This window comes from Gastrolobium bilobum, unplaced genomic scaffold (assembly GCF_033153095.1).
Source record: "Gastrolobium bilobum isolate Gb01-03AN ecotype WA unplaced genomic scaffold, APGP_CSIRO_Gbil_v1 utg16135, whole genome shotgun sequence".
NCBI lineage: Eukaryota > Viridiplantae > Streptophyta > Magnoliopsida > Fabales > Fabaceae > Gastrolobium > Gastrolobium bilobum.
This window is the reverse complement of record NW_026899035.1, coordinates 364,332-374,049: the sequence shown is the minus strand read 5'-3', so window position 1 is coordinate 374,049 and position 9,718 is coordinate 364,332. Positions and strand designations below refer to the sequence as shown.

At 30.2% G+C, this 9,718-nt stretch overlaps 2 non-coding genes across 2 annotated transcripts; both read left to right on the top strand.

Annotated features, from left to right (window-relative positions):
* Nucleotides 1-6,859: 6,859 nt before the first annotated feature.
* On the top strand, nt 6,860-6,952 carry LOC133286455 (small nucleolar RNA SNORD96 family). The gene has a single exon (XR_009748123.1). It is a non-coding gene; the product is annotated as a small nucleolar RNA SNORD96 family (small nucleolar RNA).
* Nucleotides 6,953-7,375: 423 nt separating this feature from the next.
* LOC133286457 (small nucleolar RNA snoR74) lies at nt 7,376-7,504 on the top strand. Its single transcript, XR_009748125.1, has one exon. It is a non-coding gene; the product is annotated as a small nucleolar RNA snoR74 (small nucleolar RNA).
* The last annotated feature ends 2,214 nt before the right edge of the window (nt 7,505-9,718 follow it).

The window sequence follows — 9,718 nt, the reverse complement described above, 5'->3', positions numbered from 1 at the left end:
AAAAGCACACAATTCAAGAAAAATAGATAAGAGCTTAAAAAAAAGTTCCTCCTAGGAGCTTTTAGTTTTCAGCTTTTTTTTTCTTTATAAAAAAAAGAGTTTTTCGTTATAAGAGTTTTTCTCAAAACTTGTTTGGCCTAGCTTATACTTATAAGTAGCTTCTAGCTTAAAAAAGAAGAAGATCCAAACAGGCACTTAGTATGGTGAGCAGGTTTCTTGATAATCTAGGTAGAGATCATTAGAAAGTTGTAAAGTGGATCTTAAGATATTTGAGAGGAAGCTCCAAGTTGTGCTTATGTTTTGGAGGTGTGAACCCAATCTTGGAAGGGTACACAAATTCTGATATGGTAAGTGACCTTGATTATAGAAAGTCTATCTCCTGGTACTTGTTTACTTTTGCAGGGGGAGCTGTCTTGGCAGTCCAAACTGTATAAATATGTTGCATTTTCTACGATTGAGGCTGAGTACATCGTCGTTACAGAAGTTGGAAAAGAAATGCTATAGTTGAAAAGATTTATCCAAGACTTGGGATTCAAGCACGATGAATATGCTATCTACTATGATCGTCAGAGTGCTATTGACTTGAGCAAAAATTCAACTTATCATTCTCGCACAAATCATATTGATGTGAGATACCACCGGCTACATGATGTATTAGAGGATAAGTTATTGAAGATTAAGAAGATCCACACTGATAAGAATGCTCTGGACATGTTGACTAAAGTTGTTACTCAAGAGAAGTTTGAATTCTGCATTCAAAAAAAGAAGAAGGAAGAAGTGCAGCAACAGTGAAGAAGAAGAAAGGAAAAACAGGGCAGCAACAACTACACAAGAAGAAAGAAAGAAGATTGCCACTGCTTTTGCTGGTCAAAAAGAAAGAAAGGGAGTAGTGCTACCACTGGAGAAGAGAAAAAAGAGGAGCATATTGGTTTACCCCTCTTTTGAAGCTTTTTTGGTGACTTTTCTCCTTATTTTATCTATTGATTTCCATTTATTTGATGATGTTGTTGGATTTCTTTATTGTTATATAGAGAGAAAATATTTTGTATATGTACCCATTATTGATTGTTGATATTTGAGATTTGGATGGACTTTGATGAAAGTCTCGGGATTTTTCTTTCCACATCATTTTTCACGTAGAAAATTCTTGTGTGCCATTATTGTGTTGTTGTTACCAATATTGTCATACTCGAGTTTCTACGTAGAAACGGAAAGGGGTGGTAGAAACGTAAAACGTAGAAACGACACGAAACGTTAAGTTTTTACTTTCTAACTCTTACACCAGTGTAAGAATATCCTGCCCCTATATATATATGCATGTAAAAAAATATCACATAATGAACATGTGTATTGAGCCACTTATCTATCTAAAAAAGAAAAAAAAAATTGATAATCAAGTTCAAAATTATAAACAGTGATAACTAACAAGTAACAAGTAATGGATAATCAATCTGCTCTAACTGCTTCATATACTCTGCAGATTTTGGATCATCACTCATCAGGATATAATTTCACTTCTTTCAATGCACACAATGATCCAAAAATACAAAACGATTCTCATAGCATAACTTATAATAGAAATATAATTTTATAAGACATAATTATAAAAGACATATATCCAAACAAAAAGATATCAAGATATCTTGCATATGATTTGGGGAAAACGAAAATTCGGTTTTTTTAATTTCTTTTTTTGTAAATCTTTTTAAAAAAAAAAAAAATCGTTTTAAGTAAAATCGGTCAAAACGGTAAAAACGTAACGTTTTTACATGGCGTTTTTATTAGTTTTTACCAAGGACAATTTTTACTTGCGTTTTAACACTCATCACTCTAGTAAAAATGTAAAAACGTAAATTTTTACGTTTTTACACTAATTTTTTACAACAATGGTTGTTACTGCTATTATTGCTGTGGTTGTTTTTCTATGTTATAAACTTGCTTCAGTTTGTTCTTGGTTATTGTGTTTGGCCCCAACACTTAAGGTTCAATATATTTTTGTATCCTTCCAATACAAGAATAAAAATAGTGGTCACTATTAGAATGAATGGGAAAATTTGTATTTTCCAACATATTAAATAAGACGGTGGTCTAAATATTTCATGTAAGCAATCAAATTGGCAAATAACGTTATTGTTATTGTGTGTATTTAATGTTGCAAATTAGCAAACCATTAGTATTGATCTAGTGATAAGAGATTTTTTATAATTTGTATCAGATTATGTGTTCAATTTTCACCATTGTATATAAATAAATTGCAAATTAGCGTTTTTATTACATTTTACGAGCACCCACTAACAATAAAATTAACTTAATATGAACTTATTACTTTCGGGATCAATTTTTATTGACAGCACCTAAAAAAAAAACACAATTTGCGGACCAAATTATATATTAATTTCTTTATTTTATTTTATCTTATTTTAATTGGACAATGCTACATTTCATGTTTTTAATACCCTCTTACGGACATACACGCGTAAGTTGCTTCTCTTTCGCTCTTCAGTAATCGATTCTGCAGTGGCAGGTAAAATGTCTTCTACCCCAATCTTCAATTCATTGCCCATTTATACTTAGCCATTTCAGCTATTGAAATTTTATATTATTAGCCTCTAACCGTGTCTTTTCTTTACTTTCTTTTGACGAAATTTTAATGTTTAAATTTATTGAATGATCCTCTTTAATGATTTTGTCCCATGGCATGTGAAAGTTGTAATCTGTGAGTGATATTAACCTAAAAACCTTAGAGAAACTGACAGAAAATCACTTCTAGCTCAATTTTCATAATTGCCGTTTGGCATGTGCTGGATTGCGATCCACTCCGCCAGATTCTCCGCATTTCTTCCTAGACATATATCCTCATATTTGATTCAAAATTTTGTTTTTTTTTGTCTCATTGGTGATTAGGAAGACAGATTATAGGTGTGTGTTTTTTAACAAGAAAGATCTGAACATGTTGAGGATCAATAATTTTATTAAGAAAAAAATTTGATTGAGTATATTTTATTTAGAAGAGAGCATAAATGAATTTTTTTTTTTGCAGAATGGAAAGGGAGCAAGAGAGGGAAAGACGGCGTCTACGTGACAGGCAGAGGAGACAATCAATGACTCAAGAACAGAGGGAAAGGCATCTTGCTAGGCGCCGCAGAAATTACCAACTCCGAAGACAGAGAGTTGCAAATGTTCCATTTATTCCTCTGCTTCAAGGTCCAGATTTAAGAAATTGTGACACCAGTCCTTTTGCTGAGCTACAATATTTCCCTTCTTCTACCTCTTCAGACAACATAGTCATCTCTCATGGCCTTAACCATGGACATGAAACATCCGAAATTGTTGAAGGTGACTCCTTGTTCTGTTACATGATTCTAGTTTATTTTTGTTAACATTATCATTTATATATGTTCATTCCTTATTGTTTTATATTTTTTTGTTTTGCTTATGCAATAATCAATTTGCAACCCATAGGATCATCAATTCAATTGGAGGGTCTAATAAAAAGGTTGCGTCTAAATAAGATTAAACGTCTTGCGCGAAATGGAAATTACCCAATCGCAGATAATTTGTTAGCCAAGGGAGATGTATTAAGTGATGATGGTGAGTATATTGGATTTAAGTGTCTGAAAAAGTTTTTTTATTTTTATTTTTATTTTTTGTGAAAATTTGTATACACTTGACACCTTTTAATACAGGTTGCACGCCAAAACCCTTGCGTTTGAATCGTGTCAAGCGCCTTGCAAGATTAGTAAGTTTTCCTTCCAAAGAGACTGCAGCGTAGAAGAACTCTCTGCAGCATAGAAGTACTACAATGGTGCAGTGGGAGCTACTAATTGCTAGTTTGTTATTAAAATCGTTTTCAGAAATTCATTATCACTGTATTTTAGCTGTTACTCCCATTTGTTTAGAAACATTCTGGAATATAATCACTAAAACCTCTATCTAGTCTTCTGAGTTTGAAAGTGAATGGTGCACTCCCTGCCTTCCTCTTTACCACCCAGGATATGCCTAAAGAAAGAAAAATTGATTATTATCGGTATGCTTTATGTATACACATTTCATGTGCATTTTTTGAAAAAATAAAATAAAAAATCACATAACAAAAAATATAAAACAGATTTTTGCATATATAATATACTTTGCAAATTTTAGGACGCATTTGTATAAGCTTTCAAAAGAGTATTTTTATGATTTCAGATTTTCTTCAAAATTTGTTTTTTTAATTTATTAAAAAAGTATTAAAATTATATATATTTGAAAAACTCAATTAGTTATCTTGAAACAAACATATTTTTAAAAAGAAAAATATGTTTTCACTAAAAAATTACACAGAAACAGCATTTTATTTCTGCACCAAGTTAATAAGAATATGAAAAGCTTTTTCCTTCTCATATAATGACACGAGATGTTTCAAAAGTTTGATCAACTGACATGAGTTGTTCAAGTATAATCCGTAATTTCGAAAATATGCAATAATATTAAAATTTTAAAAAGGAGAACTTGCTTTGTGATCCGCCCGTCTCGATTATTACAGAAATATATAGGGAGAACAATTATGTCCGGGGGATTTGGATCGTATGTAAAAAAAATAGTTATATAATTATGTTATCTGATCACAATTATTTATTAATGATTTATTGATTATGAAATAAAAGAGAAAAATATATATAAATTTTAAATAAATAATTATAATCAAATAATATGATTATTTTTTCATATAAAAGGATCTAAATCAACCGCATAAACCTTTGAACATAATTGGAATTTGAAAGTTTGGGAGAACCCTCCCTTTGAGTGTACTTCTTTTTGAGTGTACTTCTTTGTTCTTTGTTGAAAGATGAGCTTTTTTTCTTTGAGAAGTTTTTTTTTTTCAAAAAAAAGTTCTTTTATAGAATTTTTTGTGTTTGGATAATAATATTTTAAAAAAGGTTCATTTTTTCTTCGGTCAATGTAGATATGTGAGTCCAAAACGACGTCGTTTTGAAACAGAAATCAAGGTATTTTTATAATTATAATTTATTTCAGGGTTACAATAGTCTTTTTCATTATAAATTTTTAATTTTTCAATCCAAAACGACGTAGTTTTGGGAACAAATCACTTTAGAAACATTAAAACCTTAAAAAAAAGCAGAAATAAAAATTTTAAAATAATGCTTTTTAAAAAAGTTATTCATTACTTCTAAAAAAAAGCAAAAGTTAAAAGTTTAATATATTTTTTTAATTTAATTTTACCCCAATTTCACTCCAACAACTCAACCCATTTACCATCACATATCTAGTAATTATATATGTATAAATAGTGTTTATTAATTTTAACACCCGAATAACTTTTTTATTTAGTAGAGGTTATACTTACCACCTCTTATAACCGATATTGTTATCGTTGGATTAAAATCAAATCAACGATTACAAAATGACATAAAGTAAGAGACATTGATTTGATTTTGATCAAACGATAATAAAATTGGTTGTAAGAGGTGATAAGTGTAACTTATCCCTTTTTATTTAAAAGTACTTTTTATGTATTTCATCCAAACGTAAAATAATTTTAACTTTTAAAAAAATTCATTCTAAAAAAAGAAGCCATACATAAGAACTTTTTTAAAAGTTTATCCAAACACGGCCTTAGTTGCCCTCTATTGTGCCTTTCTTTTTTTACTCTCACACGCACATGATTTGTTTTCTTATGAAATATTTAAGTAATATGTTACTTATTGACTTATATAGCTTATATACCTATAACATTAATATTATATTGGTTACCTAATATGCAGAGAATTTTGATTTGATCTATAGTTAGAAATATCCTCTACTGAACGTGAAGCACCAGTATCACAAACATTATATGTTTGATTGATCTTTTGTTGGACAATGATGTGTAATTTATTATTTTTTATATTAAAATATTTAGAATTGATATTATTCTTTTACAAGTATTTGAGTATATTTATCATTTTTTTAATTTAAATTATAAATTTGCATATACTTATCAGTTCATATAGTTGAATCAATAATCCAATCACCCAATAGGTAAGAGTTTTTAGTTGCTGTTTGATTCCTTATGTTATCGAACAAAAATAATAATTAAAATCCTAGTTTTTCTAAATAAAAAAAATAAAAAATGTTGAATGGTAAAATCCCGAACGAAAGAGTTGCCAAGGTTTGATAGATCATAGATCCCTGTTTTTACAATACCAATTGAGTCCACTTTTTAAGTTAGTGTCTCTGGGCCGATGCCAGTTAAAGACTAAAAGCCCATATGCGGCATGAAACCCTAGTTTCCGAATGACCCAACTACTATAAGACCGCTCTGTGGTGTGATTGTTCTATCATCTTTGTTCTCTCCTCTGATTCGGTTGTCGGTGTCTAGGGTTTCAGGTGATAATCTAGGAACGCCTTGATGAGATTCCTCTTATGGTTTTTGTTTACCTTTGAATACTGATTTCATCGTCTCTTTTTTGTGCTTGTTTATAGTCTCTCCCTCTCTTTTTACTTTTTATTTTTGTCTTTAATCGTAATTGTGACGGGGAATTTATCCAAGTTCCTAACTTGATTGGGGGCAAACTTATAATCATGTGTTTGCATAATCCCAAGTTAACGTCGCATAAAAATGTTCATTGACGTTGACGGTTCTCCCTTCTCGGAGGGAGTTCTTCCGTCGATGCTTGTCTCATATTCCATTGCCTTGTGGAGCGGCGTTGCTGCCATTACTTCTTGGGATTGGCCATGAGACTAACATTTTCACATTCATTGGTTTTTAAATCCTGTTTTTCTCTATTATGTCCTTTCTAATCATATATTTTGATTATACCTGTTTGTAAAGCTTTTGATTTTAGGGCACAAATTTTTCATCCTTGTCTTGCTATTGTTGCCAATGATGATATCAGTCACCAAATACCATCTTTCGGGACTGAATGGCTTCTTTGCCTTGCTGACTAAATGTTCTGCAATTCTGAGGCTTTTCTTAGTGCTTTTATTCTTTCGTGTGTTTATGATTCTCTCTATTGCCCGTTGCTTAATCATATGAGGTTTGGATGATGTGAATTGGGTTGGAGATCTAGTGATTGAGCTTAACGATTTGGGATGAATCTCTTGGTTTTTTGCTTCCTACATCCTCAAGGATTTTCTGCTGTTGTGATCTAACCCTTCAGGCTAATTGGAATTTAAATTGCAGTCATCTTACTTTTCTTTATTAACTGTCTAATTACTTTTACAATTCGAAAAGCAAGTTTCGTTTTCGTTTGTATAACAAATAAGTTTTTGTCTTAATTTTCTTCGATTTTCCTTTGTTTTTTAACATTTGTTTGGCTGCGTCTGTGGGTTTTCGACTATCTTCCGTTTGGTTGATTAATAAAAGCCTGATTTTCGCGAATAAATCCTGATGAAAAAAGCAGGGGCCTGTTTATCCTTTGTGAGCATGTCCCTCGTAAACTTCAGGGACAGCACTACCATTGTTGTTGGGTGAACCTCCTTCTTGTTCATGACTGAAGGTTCAGTAAATGATGGGACATTTTGCACTTTTGTTGCATCTTACACATGTAGTTTATATTGATCTTATGTGTGTTGCCCATTTTTGAATATATAATGTAGTGCTATTGGTTCAAAGGCTAATGCAATTTAATTGTCAATTTTCATCCATTTTAGTTGCCCTTGATCGCATTGAATAAAGTAATATTTTCGAGGAAGTTTTTAGCAGCAGTACAATGTATATGTTGCGGCCTTAGGTTGTGGATTACTACATCAATTGTCTTAACCTAGTAAAAAACCATCACTTCTAGCCATTGATCTAATTTGTAACATAATTAACGGCTCTTGAAGGCTGGTGCTTTCCTGCATACAAAAAAGTAAGGTGCGTTGAAGACATCTTAGAATAAAACTACATATGAATGTTTCCTCGTAAAAAGAGATTGAATTGAGAGGTAACAACCATGTTTAAACACTAAACTGGTTATAAGTTATTGAAAATTGGATATGTAACCTTCAAGAAACGGTGCTCTAGTTATGTCTCTGGGCCTTACTTAACTTAGATTCATGTATAAATCTTGCTACTTACCTGGCTGGTATGGTGCAGCCGCTGCTAAAATACTGGCCTGAAGACATAACTTCGCCAAGAACTCAAGCAAAAAAACCGAAGTATACTTCTGATTTTAAAAAGACATATGCAATTAATATTTTAAAATAGAAAAAAGTGATTGTCATTTTAAATGATGTATACCTACGTTATTTTACGAGAGAGATAGACATATAATTTTATTTTTTTATTTAAAATAATTTTGAATAATAAAGTAATATTAGTTTAGTTATTTTTTTAATCAGAAAAGTATTTTTGCAATAACTACAGATAAGTTATCTGTATTTACTCCATATTCTTAAAACGAAAATTTCAAGATATGGTTAGAAAACTCTTATCACGTAAAAGAAAAATCCTAAAGTTTTCAAGATTAGTTGAAAAAAATTTCAATCGAAATTTTATCATGAATTTTCAACCCTTTGGATATGTGAATGTTTAGTAAATTTGAATGTTTGTTAAAAATTATATTATGTTTTATTTATTGAGAAAATTATATTAGATTATACTTCGGTTTATGGGAAAAATTATATTTACATCCTATTTTTGTTGATCTTAATCGTTTATTTCTAACAATCAACGATTATTTTTTCAAATCAAACATATTAATTAATATTTAATTTGTAATGAATGATAACTGTTGATTGACGGAAATTAAAATGTTGTGAACAAATATAGGTTGTAAGTATAATTTTTTCCTTTTTTAATTGACTCTTGTAATTTTGAATGTTTGTTAAAAATTCATATAGTTTTTTAAAATCTTATAAATTCTATTAAAATCCTTTAAAATCCAGGAACAGTGACCATTTTGTCACGCCTGGCAAAAAAATTTATCGTACTGCCACGCTTACAGTAAATTTTGCCAAAATGTCACGCGACATATTTTGCTACACTGTGTAGCGAAACATATTTGCATATAATTCGCTACACAGTGTAGCGAATTTCTACCTGCTTGACACGTGTCATTTTTGTTGACTGTGCAGCCTGACACGGCATATTTCGCTACACTGTGTAGCGAATTATATGCAAACATATTTCGTGACATTTTGACAAAATTTACTGTTGGCGTGACAGTCTGGTAAATTTTTATGCAAGGTGTGACAAAATGGTCACTCTCCCTAAAATCCAATTTTATGAATTCTTGATTGTAAAAAAAGTATTTTCAAAAGTCTCTCCAATTATAAATAATCTTTTAAAAACTATAAGATTTTTAAGCTCAAAAAAGTCTTTTAAAACCCTAATTTAATACACCACCCTAAATTCAAAAAGAATACTTTGTTTTAAAACTTTTGTATATGAAATCAAATTATATTTGAAATTAAATTACTTAATAACAGATATGATATGTTTAAAAACATTCTATGTTACTAAAAATTGGTTACAAATTATAAAATTTTGAAACAAAAATAATATTTTAATATATAATTCTTTCAAAGACTTACTTGATAGAAACAAGCATAGAAATAGTAAATCTTTTTAATTTATTATTATAGTTTAAATTGATATTGGACATTAGACGAATGTGAAACAATTGTTTAAAGAGAAACAATGTTTTATGAGTACAGACGAATATTAATTTTTCATTGTGGAGTATAAAATTTAAATGAAATAGTTTTGTTGATGAAAAGAACAAATGATGCAAAGTTGTTTGCAAAAGAT